This window comes from Bubalus kerabau, chromosome 13 (assembly GCF_029407905.1).
Source record: "Bubalus kerabau isolate K-KA32 ecotype Philippines breed swamp buffalo chromosome 13, PCC_UOA_SB_1v2, whole genome shotgun sequence".
Classification (NCBI taxonomy): domain Eukaryota; kingdom Metazoa; phylum Chordata; class Mammalia; order Artiodactyla; family Bovidae; genus Bubalus; species Bubalus kerabau.
Genome location: NC_073636.1, coordinates 66,787,316 through 66,809,554, shown reverse-complemented (window position 1 = coordinate 66,809,554; position 22,239 = coordinate 66,787,316). Strand labels below are relative to the sequence as shown.

Below are 22,239 nucleotides of genomic sequence, written 5' to 3'. Positions count from 1 at the left end.
CTAAGTTCCAGGGTAATTTGCTTTCAGCATACAGAACTAGTACAGAGAAGATTAAGGAGGAGGAGGGGGATGCCAGAGATTCAAAAACAAGAATGAGACCCGATCTTTCCCTCAAGGAGTTCACTTTCTCCTAGAGGACACAGACAGAAATGATTATAATTCATTCAATATCCATTATCACCCTTACTGTGTGAGATGATCTGGAGGATCCAAGGATGTGTTTCTTCATTCATTCAACAGATATCTATAGTTTCTACTCTGAATCATACACTATGGAATCAGGAAGGCAATAGTGAGTAGGTTGGTTCCTACCCTCACTGTGTTTAGAGGTTAGGGGTTATCTGACACCTTCATTAATCAATTGCAAAGAAATGTATATTATTAACCATGAGATGTATGAGGAAGAAAGAAGAGGAAACCATGACAGAGTAAATAACATGGGAAATGCAATCAAGAAAGGGTGATCAGGAAAGGTCTCTCTGTGGAGGTAATATTTAAACTAAGAAAGGATGGATAGGAATTTGCCAGACAAAAGAGGCATAAGGATGGTAGGAGGTGGAAAGGCTGTTAAAAAGGCTTGGTGCATAAAAGAGTGGGGAGAAGCTGAGGCCTGAAAGGTACAAATATTTAGGGGAATTCCCTGGTGATCCAGTGGTTAGGACTTAGCACTTTCAGAGCCCAGGTTCGATCCCTGGTAGGGGAACTAAGATCCCACAAGCTACACAGCATGGCCACAAAAAAAAGAGAGAGAGAGAAAGAGAAAGTAATGTACAGATATTTTAAGATAAGACTTGGTGTTTGTCCTGGAGGGGCTCATGGTGGGGTGTGGATGAGGAGGACCATAGGAGAAGGAGATGTCTTATATTTTGAATTGTGTCCCCCAAAAATGATTTGGTGGAGAACCAACCCCAGTACTTCAGAATGTGATCGTATGCAGAGACATGGTCTTCACAGAGGTAATCAAATTAAAGTGAGGTTATTAGGATGGACCCTAACCCAATATGACTGGTATCTTTATTAAAGGGAGAAATTTGGACACCATGCACACTTAGGGAGAATGCCATGTGAAGATGGAAGCGGAGACCAGGGTGATGCTTTTACAAGCCTAGGAATGGCAAAGATTGCCAGAAAACTACTGGAAACCATGGGAGAGACGTGGAGGGGATTCCTCCCCACAGCCCTCATCCTTGATTTCTGATTCCTAGCCAGCACAACCGGAGAAGGCAATGGCAACCCACTCCAGTACTCTTGCCTGGAGAATCCCATGGATGGAGGAGCCTGGTAGGCTGAAGTTCATGGGGTCGCTGAGGGTCGGACACGACTGAGCGACTTCACTTTCACTTTTCACTTTCATGCATTGGAGAAGGAAATGGCAACCCACTCCAGTATTCTTCCCTGGAGAATCCCAGGGATGGGGGAGCCTGGTGGGCTGCCATCTATGGGGTCGCACAGAGTCGGCCATGACTGATGCGACTTAGCAGCAGCAGCAGCCAGCACAACTGTGAGAAAATAATTATCTCTTGTTGAAACCACCCAGTTTGTGGTACCACATTATGGCAGCAAAACTAGCAAACTAATACAGACGTGCAGGTGCTTTGAAACCTGTTAGTATCAGTATCCAAATGTGAAATATTCCCAGCACGGCTGCTGCAAGCACAGCTACTTCCTTACTCTCTGGAAGCTTCTGGAGGGATCCAGCTGAGTCTTACTCATCTCTGCACCCTGCCTGGCTTCATTAGCACCACAGCACGGTGGAGGACTCTGTGGCATGCTCATTCTTATCCATAACATCTCTGCGAGGCACACTGTTCGCACGATGAAAGAGAAAAAGTTGCAAAAAGCATGGTGTCTGCGCTGAGAAACATTTCCAAACTAGATGAATGCAACAGGGTGAACCAGTTTGAAATGATTAATTATAGCTGCTATTTATTGAGTATTCACCAGGTGCCCAGCGCTTTACATATATCAATATTCTCCCAGCGGCTTCCCTGTAAAGCAGGTATTATTATTCTCATCTACAGGTGAAGAAAAGTAGGACCAAAAAAGTTAAGCCACTTCCCCAAGGCCCCACAGAGATGGTGTGCATAACCACTGAGCTACCTAGCCAAGCTGTTCAAGCCAGATGGGCATTCCAGGCTTGAGTGCTCTAGGATGAAGGGAAGGATCAACAGGGAACGAGGTATTTGGGAGGGCTTCATGAGGAAGGTGGCTCAATGTGGGTCCCAGATGATGGGCTGAATTTGGATATGGGCAAAGGAAAGTGGGGTTTTCCTGGTGGCTCAGACAGTAAAGAATCTACCTGCAATGCAAGAGACCCAGGTTCCTGAGTTGGGAAGATCCCCTGGAGAAGGGAATGGCTACTCACTCCAGTATTCTTTCTTTTTTCTTCCTCTGTGATTTTTATTTTTTTAAAAATGTACAAAAGAGAACAATTTAAGGCCTATCAGAAATGAGGAGTCCCAGGCGGGGGCCCTGCCTCAGCCGGGTCTCTGCACTTGGAGGCTTGTCCAGCTGCCCATCATATTTTGTCCCTTTGGGACACAGGGGATGTTCAGAAGCATACCGTGGCCCTACTCTGTCACCCCAGGCTGACCTCTGTCCTCACAGCCTGGGTTAATGCTCTGCTGTCCCTGACTTGAAATTCTTAATTCTTGAACTAGTAGCCCCACGGCTTCATTCTGCAAGTTATGTAGCCGGTCTTGTCTGTCTTCCTTTGAACCTGTGTTTTTCAGGCCATGCAGTACCCAGGCGGTGCTCATGTGCTGGAGCGTCTGGAGGCGCCCAGGCGCTCCAGCCTGGGACAGGAGTCTCTGGTTTTCAAAGGTTTTAAGGCTGGAGTTGCTGCACCTGCCACCCTTCAGCCCCACATGGCCCTGATGGTCTGCTTTCCTGAATACCTCGTTCCTGGGCACTCTTGCCTCCTGGACCTTGCAGTATGGCCTCGACTGAGGTGCTTGCTCTCTGAGCCCCACTCCAAAGATGAAGGGGACAGTCTCCGAACATCAGTCAGCTCTGACCTTCTTTGACTTTTCCTCTTGCTTGCCTGCCTACCAAGCTCTTGTTCTTACACCAAAGCCTTAGCTAAAATGCCCTTTCCCCAGGAAGCCTTCTCCACTCCCTCTTTGGACTCTCCCAGCTCGCAGTCCTTTCCTCTGGTCCTGTGGGTCTGGAAGTATTTATGTCTGGTTCTGTCGCTCCCAGACTGGAGGTTTCTGAGGGAACATAGGCCGACACAGACTGGTTGAATGGTTTCTCAGATCCTACTGTGGGTATCTGGTACCTTATGAGGACCAGTCCAGATATGTCAAGACTCCAGACTGGCTCTTCCTTTGTGTGATGTTGGAATGGCCCCGTTTTGTTCTGAGACTCAGTTTCCCCAACTTCAATGTAGTCAGCCCAGTCTGTTCTTCATCTAGCCACTCCTTGCTCATGTCCACGGTGGCTGGAAGCATGTGTAAACACCTTATCCTTTGAAGTTTCCACTTGACACTCAGCAGGTCATGCAGCAGGGCCTCCTGGCCTCGGAGGGTGGGTTTGGATAGTCCTCGGAGTACAGGGGTGGTGGACGGTAGTGGAACTCCTGGATGTAGGCAAAGAAGGGGACTTCCATGCTCACATCAGGGTCTTGCAGTAGTGGCAAGAGGCTCTGTTCCATGGCTGCCACCTCCTTATCGGGCACCACCTCGGAGTACTCAGGAGGGGCTTCAGGCTGCTCTGGCAGGAACCCCAGGCCCCAGTCCATCAGGAAGCTGGCATGGCTGCCCACACTGGATGAGCGGCTGCCGAAAGGGTGCAGGGGGATGGTGCCGAAGACCAGTGGGAGCTCCAAGAGCAGCTTGGATGAGCCCGGGATGTCCACACAGACCTTGAGGGCATAGTCCACGTGTAGCACACGACCGTGCAAGATAGAAGGACGGGAGGGATCCGCAGAGCCCAGCCCTGCCACAGTGCCTGGCCCTGCCACAGTGCCCGCCACCTGGGGCCCACAAGCTCCCCCAAGAGGGTAGCCACCACAGCTCGCTTCTGTTTGCGGGCACTTCGCTCCATGAAGGTCTGGGTCTGGACCACAGCTGCCTGAGGGAGCACGGGGCGCGTGGAGCCATTGTCGATCTCGGCGAAGACAGGGATCACTTCACCTGATGTGTAGCCCTTGCCGTCGATCTTGGCTGAGAGGAAGACAAGGCCATGGTTATTGTACCAGGATTGGGCGATCTTTTCCCGAGCTCCGGCTTGAGGGGCCAGCAGAGCGGTGTGTTGCTGTCCACAGGCTCAATAACAGTAAACACCTTCTTTGTCCGACGGGCAGGGACCAGGGCCGGTGGAGGGTGGCTTTGATGCAGTATCTGACACTGCCGTGTTTGCCTTCAAAGGAAGTCACTAGCGTCGGTGGCAGCTGGAAGCTGAATGGGAATTCATGACGCCTAGGAGGCAGCGTTGTGGTCTCTCCAGTATCTTGTCAAACAGCATCGCTGCGGGGATACGAACTCGGCCCCTGGCTTCGAACCCCTGGCAGCTCTATGGCTGCAGTCTCAGGACTCTATCCCACCAGGCGCGCACAGGCGCACTTGAAGGTTGGGCCAGAGACTCCACTCCAGTATTCTTACCTGGAGAATTCCCTGGACAGAGGAGCCTGGCGGGCTACAGTCCACCAAGTCGCAAAGAGTCAGACACGACTGAGCAGTTAACACATACACAAAGGAAAGTGAGGCACAAGACTTGCTTTTCCACCTCCAAACCTTTGCCTTTGTTGATGTCTTCACCTCTGCTCCTTGCTCTTCACAAGAGAGGCTCATTTGCATCACTCAGGGCTCATCCCAAACACTACCTTTTCAGAAACATCTCCCATGATCACCTTTTCTAGCTAGTTATTTTTTCTAGAAATGGCTCCAGCAGTGTTGTTCATCCCACAGGGTAGGGTCTTTTCTGCCCTATGATTGCTTGGACCAACTACGTACAATGGAAGAGATGCTGTGTCCATCTCAGACTTCGTGCCCAACTGGCCTGAAAGTCAGCCATCAGCTAAGAGGTATGACCAGCCCTAGACCAGTGAGCTGTGAGAAGTCCAAGCCACATAGGGAGGAAGGGAATCTGAGCAGACACCAGACCTAGGAGTGAAGAAGCCATTTGGAGAGGTAGAAAGACAGACAGATGTGTGATAAAGCAAAGATGGTAGAATGTTAAGTGTAGAATCTAAGTGGTAGGCATAGCATGTGCTATACAATTCTTTCAACTTTATTTTTTTGTATATTTGAAGTTTTTCACTACAAAGTTGTGAGCAAAAAAGAAACCATCTTGGAATGGGATGCCTCAGCCCCAAACACCTCAACTTATCCCACTTGGAGCAGAGGTGAACCTCTCAGCCCAGCCTTTCCCAAATTCCTGACCCACAAAATCATGGATGGATATTTTAAGCCACTAAGTTTTGGGGAATAGATTACAAAACTTCTCTAAGTAGATCTCTTTTACTTTCTATCACAGCTTCCTGCCTATTTCCTTTATAGCATTCATCACAGGTTGTCTTATGTGCTTGTTGTCATCAGTCTCTCCCCCTCTAGGATATAAACTCTGTCTCCGTTGTTCACTCCTACCTCCCAGCACCTAGCACCCTGCCTGGGGTACGTGTAGGTTGAAATGAATGTTTGTTGAGTGAGTAGGACATGGAGCTCTTCTGAAGAGTACTACAAGAGAATATGGAGTTCACAGAGTCGGGGAAAAACTGCCATTTGTCTCTTGGGCTGCCCAAAATCTGAACCCCCATTTGTGGGACTCCCAAGAGGTAGGAGGAGACAGGCCCCCCTCACTGTGGCAAGTGGATGGGATGAACACACCCTCTCCTCAGGCTGGAGCAAAGATGCTGAACTGAAGCACGGCCCATCAGAATCCCCCACTCCAGATTCTGAACCTGGGGCAGGAGTGCCAGCTCGAAGGGTCCCAAGTCTAGGGCCTTGTTCGGAGCAAGTGGATCCTGGCCACGCCTGACCTTGGGGTTCCTGCCTGAGCGCCTTCAGTCCTGCCGTGTTCCATTAACTCCTTCTCTGCCCTTAGGTTTGGCTCCAGCAAGAAACGAGGAATGTTGAGTGTGGTGCATCCTGGTAAATCCAGAATGTATCCATTGGTGAGGAAGCATATTTTATGTATTTCTCTCCAAATGGGGAGGACATACTTTATGTGCCAGAAAGGCAAGGAACACATTCATCTTGGAGCCAGCAGAGCCTAAACAATAGTGGAGGCTCATCATATTTTGGATTCTTTCTCTGGGCCTCCAGGAGCCTTCTAGCAGATAACCAACTTTGATAATTTATGGACTGTTCTCTTGCTTTCTACAAGGTGTGAACTTGAACTAAAGGCTAGATTTCACACTTGAGTGTCTATAAACCCATGGTGGACTTCCCCGGTGGTCTAGTGGTTAAGACTCACCTGTCTGTGCAGGGGACATGGATTTGATCTCTAGTCCAGGAAGATTCCATATGCTGTGGGGCAACTGGGCCCATGCCCCACAGCTCCTAAGCCTGTGCTCTAGAGCCTGTGCTCCACAAAAGAGAAGCCGCTGTAATGAGAAGCTCACGTATCGCAACTAGAGAGTAGCCCCCACAGCCAAAAATAAATTAATTCATTAAAAAATTATAAACCCATGGTTTGTTGTTGTTGTCCAGTCACTAAACTGGACACATTTAGTGTCCATGGAAGCACAACAGGCTTCCCTGTCCTTCACTATCTCCCAGAGCTTGCTCAGAATCATGTCCATTGAGTCAGTGATGTTATCCAACCATCTAAACCTCTGCTGACTTCTTTTGCTTTCAATCTTTCCCAGCATCAAGGTCTGTTCCAATGATGGTCATTGGTCATCAAAGTTGGCTCCTCACATCAGGTGGCCAAAGTATTGGAGCTCCAGCTTCAGCATCAGTAAACTCAGATCCTAATACTGTGCTCTAGAATACTCCAGGAGCATGTCTGCTCTAGAATACTCCAGGAGCATGTCTGCTTCAGAGGAGGAGAGGTTCACCCACGGGCTCATTAAGTCATCACACAGGACTTCCATCAGAAGGTAGAGTACACATCAACACCACAGAGGGTTTGCCCTTCCCAGGAAAATCCAAATGCTATAACTTGTTCTCAAGACCCCAGGTTTCCCACAATTTTGAAACCTGAAAAGTTGTATCCAGCAGAAATTCACTGAGAGCCAACTATATGTCAGGGAAACACTGGAATAAGATCTTAGGCTCTGGTGAGAGAGACAGAATAGATACAAACGAACACAATAGGATATTTTGAGTTTCTACAAAAGAAGTGTGTGCAGAACGATGTAAGAATCAGAAGAAGCATCAGACTTTGCTTTCATTGATCATGGAGGGCATCCTAGAGTAGGTGACATTCAATCTCCAGGAGGAGGTTACAGCTGAAGCAAAGGCCAGGTCAGGGCTCATATTTCCAGAGTACTGAAGTTCTGAAAAGAGTCCAGAGCTTCATCTCCTTGAAAATCCTTCAGCCATGGAAGCAGCAAAAACTTCACAGGAAGCCAGCATCTGGATGGTGCTAATTACCTCCACCTTTATGAAGTGCTGCATTAAACCAGGCACATGAAAAGATGTTCTGCATCGCTAATTATCAGAGAAATGCAAATCAAAACTACAATAAGATTTCACCTCATACCAGCCAGGATGGCTATCATCAAAAAACCCACAAACAATAAATGCTGGAGAGCATATGGGAACCCTCCACACTTTTGGGTAGGAATGTAGATTGGTACAACCACTATAGAGAACAGAATGGAGGTTCCTTAAAAAGCTAAAACAGGAGCTACCATATGACCCTGCAATCCCACTCCTGGGCATATATCTGGAGAAAAACATGATCCCAAAAGATACACGCACCCTGATGTTCATTGCAGCACTGTTTACAATACTCCAGACATGGAAGCAACCTAAATGTCCATCAGCAGAGAAATGGATAAACAATACGTGGTACATATATGCAATGGAATATTACTCAGTCATTAAAAAGAATGAAATAATGCCATTTGTGGCAACATGAAAGGACCTAGAGAGTGTCATGCTGAATGAAGTAAGTCAGACAGAGAAGGAGAAATATCATATGGCAGCCCTCATATGTGGAATCTAAAAAGAAACGATACAAATGAACTTAATTACAAAACAAAGACTCGCAGACTTCATGAAGGAGATTCTGGCTGCCATGGGGAAGAATGGGGGAAGGGATAGTTAGGGAGTCTGGGATGGACATGTACACACCGTTATATTTAAAATGGATAACTAACAAGGACCTACTGTGTAGCACATGGAACTCTGCTCAATGTTATGCAGCAGCCTGGATGGGACCAGAGTTTGGGGGAGAATGTACGTTTAGTTGCTCCATCATATCTGACTATTTGCAGCCCCATGGACTGTACGTAGGCCCCCAGGCTCCTCTGTTCATGGAGTTTTTCCAGGCAAGAATACTAGAACAGGTTGTCATTTCCTCCTCCAGGGGATCTTCCTGACCCAGGGATCAAACCCATGTCTCTTGTGTCTCCTGCACTGGCAGGCGGATTCTTTACCACTAACACCACCTGGGAAGCCCTTGGGGGAGAATGGAATCATGTATATGAATGTCCCTTCAACGCTCACCCGAAACTATCACAACAGTGTTTGTTAATCAGCTATACCCCAATACAAAATTTTTTTTTAAATCCACACTAAATATTCAATTATGCACAACACAAGCAGAGTCATATTTAGTGGAGATCAGTTCACTTGTTCTGTGAAGGCACTTTTCCAGCTAAATAATGATGGTGACTTTTAATTGTGAGCTATCTTCCTTCTTGGGGGCTTTAAGTGGGACCATCTCCCCAGAGGAAGCCAGAAACTTGGTGTATCATCTCCATTTTGTAGTTGGATGAACTCAGTAAAGAGATCTGGCCCTAGCCACACAAATCGGAATCTTAACTCCTCCCCAGGGCCCAGCTCAAATTAGCTTGTCTTAGAAGATTTTTTTGTTTCCCCCATCAGAATTCCCCTGCCATACATGACCCTGGAAGAAGCTGAGAGAAATGGCTGAGCTTCACTTTCTACAGACCTTGTGTTAGACACTTGATCTGCAATTACTCACTTGATCCTGCCAACAAACAGGAGAGTGCATTCCCATTTCACAGCCAAGGAAACTGAGGTACAGAGATGCTGAGTGACGGGTCTTCGATTATACAGCTAATAAGTGTTAGAGTCAGGATTCAAGCCCAGGCCTCCAAGCCCTTTATCTTAACCACACAGAATCCTGGCCCATTCATTCATTCATTCAACAGCTATTTGTTGAGCATCTATTGTACACTCAGTGTTTGCTAGGAGTATAATACCCGTTAGGGATGCAGTAGGGAAGAAAACACAGTCCCTGCCCTAACAAAGATTATCACCTAGCAGGGAAGACAGATATGAAACACTTTCACAAACAATTATTTAACTACATATCAGGCATCAGGCAATGTTAGCAGAATTTAATTGAACTAGGTAAGACACTAGCAAGGCAAGAAAAGAAATCAGGTCTCTGGGTAGCTCTTTCTTGTCTGCAATTCAGGAGTCAGTCAACTCTTCCTTTTTTCTTTTCTTTTCTTTTCTTTTTTTTTTTCCTTTTTTCTTAGATTCAGTAGCTAAGCAATGCCTGCAGATGCACACAACTGCTTTGGGAGTTTCCACAGACCACACTTCCTTCTCTGAATCATGGAGTTCCCAGGCTTTAAAATGGGGATGAAAATAGCAAAAGACTGGAAGTAACCCAAATATCTATCAACAGGGGACCACTTAAATAAGTGATGGTACATCTACAGCCATGGGATATGCAGCTATTAAAAAGCACGAGGCAACTCTAAATGCTAGAGAAGGATCACTAAGATCTGGATCCTGGTGAGTCACGGGGTGACATACTCTTTTTAAAAAATTATTTTATTTTTCTGGCTGCACTGGGTCTTTGTTGACGCGCACAGACTTTCTCTAGTTGCGGCGAGCGGACTTCTCATCGTGGTGGCTTCTCTTGTTGAAAAGCACAGGCCCTAGGGCATGTAGGCTCGCTAGTCACAGGGCACAGGCTTAGTTGCCCCCACCTCATGTGGAATCTTCCTGGATCAGGGATCAAACCCACGTCCCCTGCATTAGCGGGCAGATTTTTAGCCGCTGGGCCACCAGGGAAGTCCATGACTTACTCTTAGTGTGTGCCACTTTGTACCTTTTGAATTTTGCACTCTATGCAGGTACCTTATCAAAATATAAATTAATCAATTCAAGAACATTTTAATACAGCATTTTGATGGGTATAAAAAAGCAGTAAAATAGCCCTGCTCACATCGGCCCATTTCATGGTGTTATTGTTAGTTTCAAAGGAGAGGTTAGATTTGGCAGCCCTTGGAAAATCTAAAACAATTAGAACACATGTTGCTTCTAATGAGATGAGAGAGGAATAAGGGCCAAACAGAGAAGAAAGGAGGAGGAAAAGAGGAGAAAAACAAAGAGACCAGGCAGAGACTGGCAGAGAAAAAATCCACAATTACTTTAGTGCCACTGAGACCCCAAGGCAGCTGTGCTACCTGCTTCTTTCTAACCAGCTGCCAGGTTGCCATGGTAATGTAATAGCCTGTGATAAGCTTATTTATGATTCTGAAAACATTAAAAAAAAAAAAACCCACCAGCAAGCTGCAGATATGCTGCAATGAGCAGAGAAGATGCCTGCATGAGAGGAGGCGTCAAGGTGACCTTCCTAAGGATTGAGGTCCTCCCTTGAAAACTGGTGGGGTCAGCCTAGAGCAGAGGGTCACAAACCTGAGCATGTAGCCAAATCACCTGGTGTGCTGTGCTGTGCTTAGTCGCTCAGTCGTGTTCAACTCTTTGAGACCGCATGGACTGTAGCCCACCAGACTCCTCTGTCCATGGGGATTCTCCAGGCAAGAATACTGGAATGGGTTGCCATGCCCTCCTCCAGGGGATCTTTCCAACTGAGGGATCGAAAACACAGATTGTGAGACTTCCCTGATGGTCCAGTGGTTGGGAATCCGTCTTCCCATACAGGGGACACGGGTTCGATCCATGGTCCGGAAACTGGGATACCGCATGCCACAGGGCAACTGAGCCTGTTCTTCAGCTAAAGAACCTGAGAGCCACAGCTATGGAACCTGCATGCTCTAGAGCCCGGGCGCCGCTACGCGAGAGCTGCGAACCACAACGAAGACCTAGTGCAGCTGAAAAAAAATTTTTTTTTAATTAAAAGATAATAATGATTTAAAACACACACACACACAGATTGCTGCACCCATCCCAAGAGATTCAGATTCAATAGGTATGAGGTGGAGCGTTTCTAACAAGTGCCCAGGAGGTTCAGAAACTGAGGCTTGGAGACAAGCATCCTAACCATCTCAAAAGGCCTCTCGTACTCAGGATTCCATGAGCTTTGGGCTCCACCTCCCACTCGCCCTGAAACAGGAAATAATGCTTCAGTCTTTCGGGGTAAAGCACGTCCATCCCCTCCATCAGCTCCTCTGTTAACTAAGGAAATACAACACCCAGCGTGGGTTGTAAGGTAGCCCCAAAAACCACGTGGGCCAAGGCCTTCGAGGGCAGTTTCCAAAGCCAAGGCCAATGCCTCATGCAAGCAATTGCCTGGGAAGATTGGCCGGCATACCAGCTGCCTTTGCCAGAACTCTCTTGTGGGGCCAATTAACTGGGTGTGATGGCCAACAGGTGTCATGGGGCCGGAGGAAAGGTGGCTGCCAGTCATGACTGTGACTGAGCTAGGGCCAGGGCTGGTGGGAGAGGATTTGAAACTGACAGAAGCCAAATCTTCAGGCGCTGTAATTTCCCGCAGTGGGATTCTGATGCCCCACAGAAATGGAAGCAGGCAGACAAGTCCAAACACCCAACCCTGTTTAGTGCACACAGCATCCCGAGTGAGAAAGCTCCCGGCTGGGGCAGAATGCAATTTTAGTGACAGGTCCCTCCAAATTCAGGATTTCTTGTATGTTCAACAAATATCTGTAGAGCACCAGAGGTGTGCCAGATGCTACGATGGGTGATGCAAATGTGGGCAGCGGGCAAGAGTGGCCCCAGCCATTAAGGAGCCTACATTTAAGTAAAAGGAGACAGACATTATTCAAAGAATCAGACAGTTTAATTGTGCTGTGGTTTTCTAAGTGAATGATCTTGTTCTCAGGAAATAATGCTTAAGTATTTCAGGGTAAAGGGGCAAGATATCTGCAACTTATCTCAAGAAGTTCAGAAAAATAATCATATATCATATATTATCTATACATTTATGATTGTATATATTACCTCTGTAATCTATTACATATATACATACACGGAGAGAAACAGAGAGAGAAAATGATAAAGCAAATGAGACAAAATACTGACAATTGTTGAATGGAGGCAGAGTATATGGGAAGGAGTTCTTTGTACTGATATTATTCCTAGAATTTTTCTGAAAGCTTGCAGTTAGTTCAAAATTTGGATTTTAAAAAAGGCTCACATTATGAAATGGCACCTTGTCCTTCCTCTTAGCATTACAGGTTTTGCCAAAAGAGCATTTTTGCGTCAAATATTGATGTGTGGAAGTGAGGGAGCTGGTCTGCTAAATCAGTAGTTTGAGATGCTAATCTGTCATTTTTGCACCTTTGAATACTTGAAAGGCTGACTTTGTATAAATGTATCCTCTGGTTTCCTAGATATTGGAGATATTTAGACCATAATTTCATTATGAGTAAATGAATAAATATTCAAAAAATAAAAAAGGATCACATAAAAACATGACAAATTATAAACAGTGAAGAGTGCTGTTTTGTTTTTTTTTTAAGTATGTAACGGTGATGAGGACCTAAAGACGAAGTGGTTTGTCTTAGATAGGGAGATCAAGGAGGGCTTCCTGGAGGTGGCAGGTTTGAGCTGAGGTCTAAGTGGAAGTTGACCAGAGGAGAAGAGTTACCTTCCAGGCAGAGGACACAGCTCTGGCAAAAGCTCTTTGTAGCAAAGAGCAGAGCTCATTAGAGGAATTGAAGGAAAGAAATGGGGCAGCTGGAGCTGAGCTCTGCACATCCTCTCCTCCGAGTGTGATGGCGGGGAGCTGGCGGGGGTCAGGGTTTCTGGACAGGGCTGCTCTTCTGGCCCCAGACAGGGTCTGTTTTATTTCTCCCCTACCCTTCTGCCCTTTCCAGCTCATGTTCTCTTGTATCTTCCTCTGGCTCCCCACCAAACCTAGGTCCTAAGATTCTGCTCGAACGCAGCTCCCCAGGCCGAGGCCCAGAATCCCAGCAGCATATAGCAACATGGTCTGACAGCTTCCCACTGGCCCCTTCCCTGTAGCTCCCTCTCAGCTTCCAATCCTTGGTTGCCATCCATCAACCCTTTTACCTGCTATACAAAAACCATCGGGCTGTCATTTAAACTTATTTCTACAATTTGCTTCCTGGGCCTCAGGCAACCAGCTCCATCTGCAGATGGCTCCGTGCAGTTTCCATCTGGTCTCCATCCACTGCTGGTTTTCCCGAGAGCTCACATGGAGCCACCTTTCAGATGTCTTCCAGGGGCTCAACCGAGAGCAACCGCAGGAGATTTTGGACCACGAACCTGCCTGATAAAAGCATGGCATCCTTCATCTGGCCATGCGTTCTGCAGACACGGGTAACATCATACCATATCCCGGTAACGCTTTGTAAACTCAAGGGCATGAGTGCCATTTCATTAGGTATCCATTGAATCACAGAGTTAAAAGCTTAAAAGGGAACTTCTTGGGGTCTAACACCCTCATGTTGCAGATCAGCTCAGAGAGGGGAAGTAACTTGGCCAAGATCACAGAGCAAGTTCGTAGAGGAGCTGGACCTAGAAATCAGGTTTCCTGAAGCCCAGTGGAAGGGTCGTGTCCAGCTGATACTCCAAGTAGTAAATAATACGCAGGACCTCCCAGAAAGCGAATGTCCTCAGAGCAGCTGCAAGACAGTCCTTATCTACGAAGTGAGCGGGCTGGAGAGCCTTGGTGGGAAACCAGCCCCATGAATCTGTCTTGTTAGGTTTAGCAGCTACTCATTGTGTTATTTTTATCTGTTTCGTTTCACTTTAGACCTGGTTCCCATTTCACATTTATGACTAAAGGCCCTTGTGTGAGGAAAAGGGAAGTTGGGAAGAAGATTCTTTTCTTTTGTACTCTGCAAACCTTTCCAGACTTTTTTTTTTTTTCTTTTTTCTTTTATAACATTTCCATTCCAGGGCCCCCAGAGCTTCTCACATCTTCTGCATTTCCAATCCCCTGTTCGGCCTTCACTGTAATTATCTTGGGAAAATTTAAATTCCTTATCATGGTTCTGTGACAATACCAGCTAAAGATAAGCACATTCTGAGGTCTTGTCAAATTGCCCTCAATAGGTTCAGTTAATAGGAATTACAGTCAGATTTTTCTATAAGTGTAATAATGGTATTGTGCCGATGTTAAAGAAAGAGTCCTTATCATATTGAGATACAGACTGAAATATTTATGGATGATGTGATATGAAGTCTGGGATTTGCTTCAGAATATTCTTATGGAGGAGAGGTAAAGAAAAACCCACTCCCTTCATACAAAGCTCTCCACTGGCTTTCTCTAGTTTCTTTTGCGGCCTCTTCCCCTCCCCCAATCTATGAATCTGTGTATTCCCTATCTGGGGGTGGGATTTGCCTCCTGGGGTTGCAGCCCAGAAGAGAGCTTATAGATGCTGGAGCCAAAGAGGCTTAGATTCAAAACCCCAGCTCCACTCTCATGAGCAGAGGGACCGAGGACAAGCCATTTAAGTGTCTTAGTTCTCACTTCCCCATCTGCAGCATGGAGATAATACGACAACCAACCAACAGCCTATTTTTCTAATTTGTTCTTTTCCTCCACTTTTTCTAAGTCTGCCTCCACCAGCCCTAAAAGTGTATCTTTTTCTCCAGGATCCCACCCAAGCCCCTTGGATCTTCAGTGAAAGTCACTCAGTTGTGTCCGACTCTTTTCGACCCCATAGACTATACAGTCCATGGAATTCTCCAGGCCAGAATACTGGAGCGGGTAGCCTTTCCCTTCTCCAGGGGATCTTTCCAACCCAGGGATCAAACCCAGGTCTCCCGCACTGCAGGCGGATTCTTTACCAGCTAAGCCACCAGGGAAGCCCAAGTACTGGAGTGGGTAGCCTATCCCTTCTCCAGAGGATCTTCCCAACCCAGAAATGGAACCGGGGTTTCCTGCATTGCAGGCAGATTCTTTACCAGCTGAGTTACCAGGGAGGCCCTGGGTCTTCAGAGGCTCATCCTACTGCCTTCTCTGTGCTGGCTCTCCCATCCACCCCTGCCTGCCGATTCCCCCTCCCCCACCCTCACACCCAACCTTCCCACCATCCTCACCCTGTCCAGATCGAGGTCCAGGCTGGATCTGAGTGCCTGTTCCCCACTTCCTTGTGGAGGTGCCATGAGTCTGAAAATCCCAACACATGTAAATTGGAACTCATTGCTCCTTCTCTTAATCTGCCCCCCACAAAGCATCTGAACACCCTCTAGGCTCCTCCCCCCTCCTCCCTTTCCCCCTCCCCCTTCTCCCCTCCCCACTCCATCCTGTCTGCCTCAGCCCCACACTCCCATCTTCCAGAGCTCCCTCAAATCCACCTCAGGGGCTCCTACCACATCCTCTGCTCAGACCCACAGGCCTGGCCAGCTGTAAAAGCCTTCCACCTGGGCTCCTTCCCTGGGACCCCTCTGCTTTCTAGTCCCTGCTCCAGGCTGCTGGCACAACTCTCCATCCAAAACCAGCACTCTTGGACTGGAAGGCCTCCCAGGGGCTCTCTCTGCTGAGAAGAGAAAAGTTCCAAATTCCTGAGCTCGGTATTTGACACCCTGCATAGCCTGGCCTGTTCACATATTGTTCCAGAGTCATCCTCTGCATTCGCTGCCAAGGAAGCCCCCGGCCTGGGCATCTCGGACTGCCATGTCTCACACCAGCATCAGCATCATCTGGGGCCTTGGTGGAAATGCAGAACCCTGGGTCCTACCCCAGACAACTGAATCTGGAGGGGTCCAGGCCTGATGCACACAAAAGCTGAGGACCCTCACTCTAGTCACACCAAACTGCTTGCCTGGATCATGCCTCCAGGCCTCTGTTCATGCTATATTAATGTTTCCCCTTTCTTCAAGACCTAACCTAAACGTCATCTTCTCAGGAGTCATGTACGGATGTGAGAGATGGACAATTAAAAAAAAAGGCTGAGCCCCGAAGAAGTGATGCCTTCAAAGTGTGGTGCGGGAGAAGACTCTTGAGAGTCCCTTGGACAGCAAGGAGATCAAACCAGTCAATCCTAAAGGAAATCAACTCTGAATATTCATTGGAAGGACTGATGCTGAAGCTGAAACTCCAATTGCATCCAATTATCTCCTATAGCACTAGGCACACACCTCTGTTGCCGACTGCATGTATCACAGGGTATGTAATGATCCGTTTGCCTGCCTTCCCAGCTAGAAGGAAGTCTCCGCCAAAGTCACTTCACGGAACGCCCAGAGCCCCCTACACAGTGAATGGCACCCGGCAGGCACTTGATAAATATTAATTAATTTGAATTGCATCTTACTACTTCTTGGCTCCTGGATCATAAACATAATGCATAGCTCCCGGCAGGTTTTATTACATTGATGTCTGATGGATGAATTATCAAAGGATAGATGAGAGCCTGAAATGAATGATGAAATATGCAAATAAACTAATGATGAATTTTCATCTTTGATTAGTATTCTGAAAAGCCTGGGTGTGCCTGAAACCATCTCTAACCTGACGGGATGTATAAATCGGGTCCAATGTGAACCCAGGGCTTTCGGTTCCAGGTTCCCCTGTTGAAATCGGCAGACCAAAGTTCTGATGTTAATCAGAAATGTCACTGTCACGATGATGAGTGCATGGCCATCTTCCATCACAACTTTCCTGGCATCAGCCTCGGGAAATCCTCACTTAATCACATTTATCATTCCACCTCACAGGGTCCACAGAGAGCCTACTGATACTGCTCAAAGAGAAACCTGATATCTGTTGTGAGGAGCAGGAAGAAATCAGCCTTCAGGTGCTGAGGCTGGGGAAATTCCCTGGCGATCCAGTGATTAGAACTCCACACTGTCACTGCCAAGGGCCTGAATTTGATCCCTGGTCGGGGAACTAAGATCCCACAAGCACTGCGGCACAAACGGAAAAAAAAAAAAAAAAAGATGCTGAGATTGGGGTAGAAGGCAGTAAGGCATGTCTGGTGGCAGACAGGTGCCACTTCTAGCCCTGGCTTCTCCATTTACGGTCTGTGTGAGACCGGACAAGTTACCCAATGGCTCCAATACTCCAGTTTCTTCCAGCATAAAAATAAGGTCACTTTGTGCTCCTACCCTTTAAGGTTATTGAATGAGATCGTGTACATTACATGAGTAGCACATAGTACACATCACGCTCGCGGTGCAGGGGGCCCAGGTTCGATCCCTGGTTGGGGAACCAGATCCCATGTGCAGCAACTAACACCCAGTGCAGCCAAATGAAAAATAATTTTAAAAAAAAGAGAGAGAGAGAGAGATGTTATTGCTACACTGCTGTAACCAGGGCAGCTAGATTCCAGTAAAAGATTAGGTGGTGGTGAGTGGGGCTGACTCAGGGGCTGGAGTGACCGGAGTCAAGAAGCCAGGTCTCAGCCATCTATTAGGAATAGATTCCCCAGTTAGAGGAGAATTCTAGCTCTAAGAATGGGGCCAATGGTGGGAATGCAAACTAGTACAGCCTCTATGGAGAACAGTGTGGAGATTCCTTAAAAAACTGGAAATAGAACTGCCATATGACCCAGCAATCCCACTGCTGGGCATACACACCGAGGAAACCGGAATTGAAAGAGACACGTGTACCTCAATGATCATCGCAGCACTGTTTATAATAGCCAGGACATGGAAGCAACCTAGATGTCCATCGGCAGACAAATGGATAAGAAAGCTGTGATATGTATACACAATGGAATATTACTCAGCTATTAAAAAGAGTGCATTTGAATCAGTTCTAATGAGGTGGATGAAACTGGAGCCTATTATACAGAGCGAAGTAACTCAGAAAGAAAAACACCAATACAGTATATTAACACATATATATGGAATTTAGAAAGATGGTAACAATAACTGTATATGCAAGACAGCAAAAGAGACACAGATGTAAAGAACAGACTTTTGGACTCTGTGGGAGAAGGCGAGGATGGTATGACTTGAGAGAATAGCATTGAAACATGTCTATTATCATATATGAAATAGATCCCCAGTCCAGGTTCGATGCAGGAGGCAGGGTGCTCAGGGCTGGTGCACTGGGATGATCCAGAGGGATGGGATAGGGAGGGAAGTGGGAGGGGGGTTCAAGATGGGGAACACGTGTACACCCATGGCTCATTCATGTCAATGTATGGCAAAAACCACCACAATATTGTAAAGTAATTAGCTTCCAATTAAAAAAAAAAAAAAGAATGGGGCCGAGCGTGGAAGCTGATCATTCTGCTCTGTGGCCTACATGTTCAGGAACCAAATGATGCAGATCCAGGAAAGGCCAGGAGGATGTGGCCAGACTGGGAGCTTTGGCCCCACAGGGAAACCCCAGCAGCTCTACTTCCAGTCTGGAGTCAGGGCTCTTTGGCCAGGTTTGCCCCATCCACGGTTAATGCAGATCCCTGAACTGCACTCTGACCACAGACGGAAGTGAAGCCGTAATCTGGTCCCTGGTATGGGTCACCCACATCAAATGGGGAACTGGAAACTGGAGTCCCAGGCGGGCCTTGGGTTTTTTCTGTAGACACTGAATTACTGGGAACTTCCTCTCTCTGGGTCTGCAGGCCCTCTTGTCACTAAGATGCAACAACTCTGACTCCCAGTGAGAAGGGGCCTCCCAAGAGATGCCCTCATCCTCACTGGCCGAGTTCTTGCTGGTGAGCCAGGCCGGAGGGAGGATCCAAGTGCTGCTTTCTCCTTTGTGCTTCTTCCTGGGGACCCTGCGACGGGGGCTGAGCTTGGGGATCACACAGCCTCTCCTAACTGGAAACATAGCTGAGAACCCAGGGCAGGACCTGGGTATAGAAAGATGAGGGGGTGGGCGGCGCAAGGGGCTGAGGAGGGCATGGCCTGATGGAAGTAATTGACCTGGACCCTGGGCGCTCCCGGGATTTCATAAGGAACAAAGCCCTGGCTGTGGGACCTCTGACTTTCTTCCCAGGGCTCGACATGGTCAATGACTGGGGAACAGCGCCATCTCCTGGCAGCCTGCAGTCACAGCCTTCCTCCTGGTGGGAAAACCACAGGACGTTCAGAGACCATCTTAGGTGTGGGATGCCTTTAGAATCCTGGAACAAAGAACATTTGGTTTTTAATTCAGTAGTCTGGGGTGGAGCCCAAGATTCTGCATTTCTAACAGGCCGCCCATGCCACTGGTTTAGGGACCTGATCAGAAAGCTTTATATCTCAATTATATCTAAGTAAAACTAGAGGAAATTAAATGCTTTGAGGGGCTCAGATATGAATCTGGTCCCAGACACCCCAAGGGTCTCAGGAAAGATACTTTTCCACATATAAAATATGTGAGTCACAAGGCAAGACAAGTAGGGAAAGCTTCTTGGAGAGAAGGGATCCAAAGTGTGTTCTGAAGGGTGGTCGGATAGATCTTCACCACGGGAAGCTTGCCTAAAGGGTCAGCTGGGAACAGCCTTCCTGCTGCCTTGGGTCTACCAGCCCAGACGCAATGGTTCACAGCCATAATAACTGACCTGGGGCTGGCCCAAAGATTGCAAGCAAGGTGACTGGTTAAAGTAATCATGGGAGGGCTTCCTTGGTGGCTCAGTGGTAAAGAATCCGCCTGCCAAATGCAGGAGACTCAGGTTCGATCCCTGATCCAGGAAGATCCTACATGCCATCGAGCAAATAAGCCCGTACACCGCAACTACTGAGGCTGTGCTCTAAAGCCCGGCAATATCAACTACTGAAGCCTGCTCACCCTAGAGCACGTGCCCCCTGACAAGAGAAGCCACTGTAAAGAGAAACCGGCACACTGCAACTAGAGACTAGTGTGTGCACTGCAACTAGAGAAAAGCCCGCCCAGCAACAAAGTCCCAGCACAGCAAAAAAACAAAGTTATTTTTTTAAATAAAGTACTAATGGCAGTAACGTTTCTGAGCAACAGTCACGTAATTGATTTGCTACATATAATCAACATCACCTCTTATAAAGAGTTCTTCTAATGACCTTCCCAAATGCAGAATTTTCCAGAAAGAGATGAACGTCTAACGGTGATTGGATCACCCTTCAGTCACAGCCCCTTCTGCTTAGGTAGGACATGAAGTAGGAGAAAGGACCCCATTGGCCCCATTTCACAGAAGAGGAATCTGAGGCTCAGGGAGGTCACATGACTTTGCCTGAGCCCACCCAACAAGGCTAACCCTGAACCCCTTGACATGGCACTCAGGAGCACTCCTGTGACATCTGCCAAGTTTGCCTCCATAAAAACAGGCACAGAGAGGAGGAGGGGGCGGCGGGCCGGGGGTGTCATGGGAATCTGGGAGTCTGTGGTCCAGGCCTTCCATGCCTGCACAGTCACCTCGAGCTGGGAACCCTGCCATCATCCAGGGAGGGTGAAAGCAGCTTTTACAAAGCAGGGTCTGAGGGCCTCGGACAGGCCCCCCTTTGTCGACTTCCTCTGTCCTCCACCCCAACGCTCCGGCCTCCAGCATCACCCTCTTTGAATGGCTGGCTCCTACACACTGGAAATTTGCAACACAAATGTGCGGCTTGTATCTCGGTAGAGCCTCACTGCCCTAGCCTTTTGGAGCCTTTTAAAGCCAGCCTTTCTCAAGCCCCCAGCCCTTACACACAGGCGTGATCGCTAATTAACGCTGGGTGAAAACCCGTCCTGGGAAGAGAGCCGGGTGGCGAGCGGGCTGTTCCCACCCCTCTCCAAGGCGGCTGGCAGCCAGAACTGGTGGAGGGGGCTGAACTCTCACTCTCCAAGCTCATGCTGGCTTCCTCTCTCCATCCTCTTCCTTGATGGGTTTGAAAATTTACAGCAAATTAAGCTCATCACCCAGGATGGCACCCAGCTTTTCAGAGCTCAGCTCTATTCATAAGAACTGCAGTAACGGCTAACACTGACCCAGAGTACCAGACACTTTATAAACATATTTCTGATGCTCATAACAACCTGGAAAGGCAGAGGTTATCACGCCCTTTGTATAGCCTCGATACCTGAGGCTCGGAGTGATTAAACACCTAGACCTGCATCACACAGCCTATAGGTGGCAGAACTGATTTTCAAATCCAAATCCATCTGTGCCCCAAACACCTGCTCCCATTTTAGGCTTCTCTCTGCTCCTGTCCGATGCTCTCCCAGCTTTACTGTGACTGCTCCCTTTCCTCAATTCTCGGAACATCTAGTGGTGTGTCCATCTCTAGGTCTACTTGCCTGAGGTGATGGTGGCACAACTGAATAAACTTATGAAAACGTTGAACTGTAGACTTCAAACAAGCGACTTGTGTGGCACGTGAACTGTACTTCAATAAAGCAGTTAAAGCCCTTTAAAAAAAAAAAAGGGTAGGAGAGCAAGAATTGGTGGACTATGGGGACTTCCCTGATGGTCCAGAGGCTAAGACTCCACATTCCCAATGCAGGGGGCCCAGGTTCGATCCCTGGTCAGGGAACTAGATCCCACATGCCACAACTAAGACCCAGAGCAGCCGAATAAATAAATCAGTCAGTTCAGTCACTCAGTCCTGTCCGACTCTTTGCGACCCCATGGACTGCAGCATGCCAGGCTTCCCTGTCCATCACCAACTCCTGGAGCTTGCTCAAACTCATGTCTATCAAGTCGGTGATGCCATCCAATCTATCTTATCCTCTACCATCCCTTTCTCCTCCTAGTTTCAACCTTTCCCAGTATCAGGGTCGGAGAAGGCAATGGCACCCCACTCCAGTACTCTTGCCTGGAAAATCCCGTGGATGGAGGAGCCTGGTGGGCTGCAGTCCTTGGGGCTGCTAAGAGTTGGGCACAACTGAGCGACTTCACTTTCACTTTTCACTTTCATGCATTGGAGAAGGAAATGGCAACCCACTCAGGTGTTCTTGCCTGGAGAATCCCAGGGACAGGGGAGCCTGGTGGGCTGCCGTCTATGGGATCACACAGAGTTGGACACGACTGAAGCGACTTAGCAGCAGCAGCAGCAGCAGCAGCAGCAGCATCAGGGTCTT

The 22,239-nt window shown here is 47.8% G+C and overlaps 1 pseudogene; it reads right to left on the bottom strand.

Annotated features, from left to right (window-relative positions):
- Positions 1-3,490: 3,490 nt before the first annotated feature.
- Positions 3,491-11,492, bottom strand: LOC129625226 (arrestin domain-containing protein 2-like; annotated as a pseudogene).
- Positions 11,493-22,239: the final 10,747 nt, after the last annotated feature.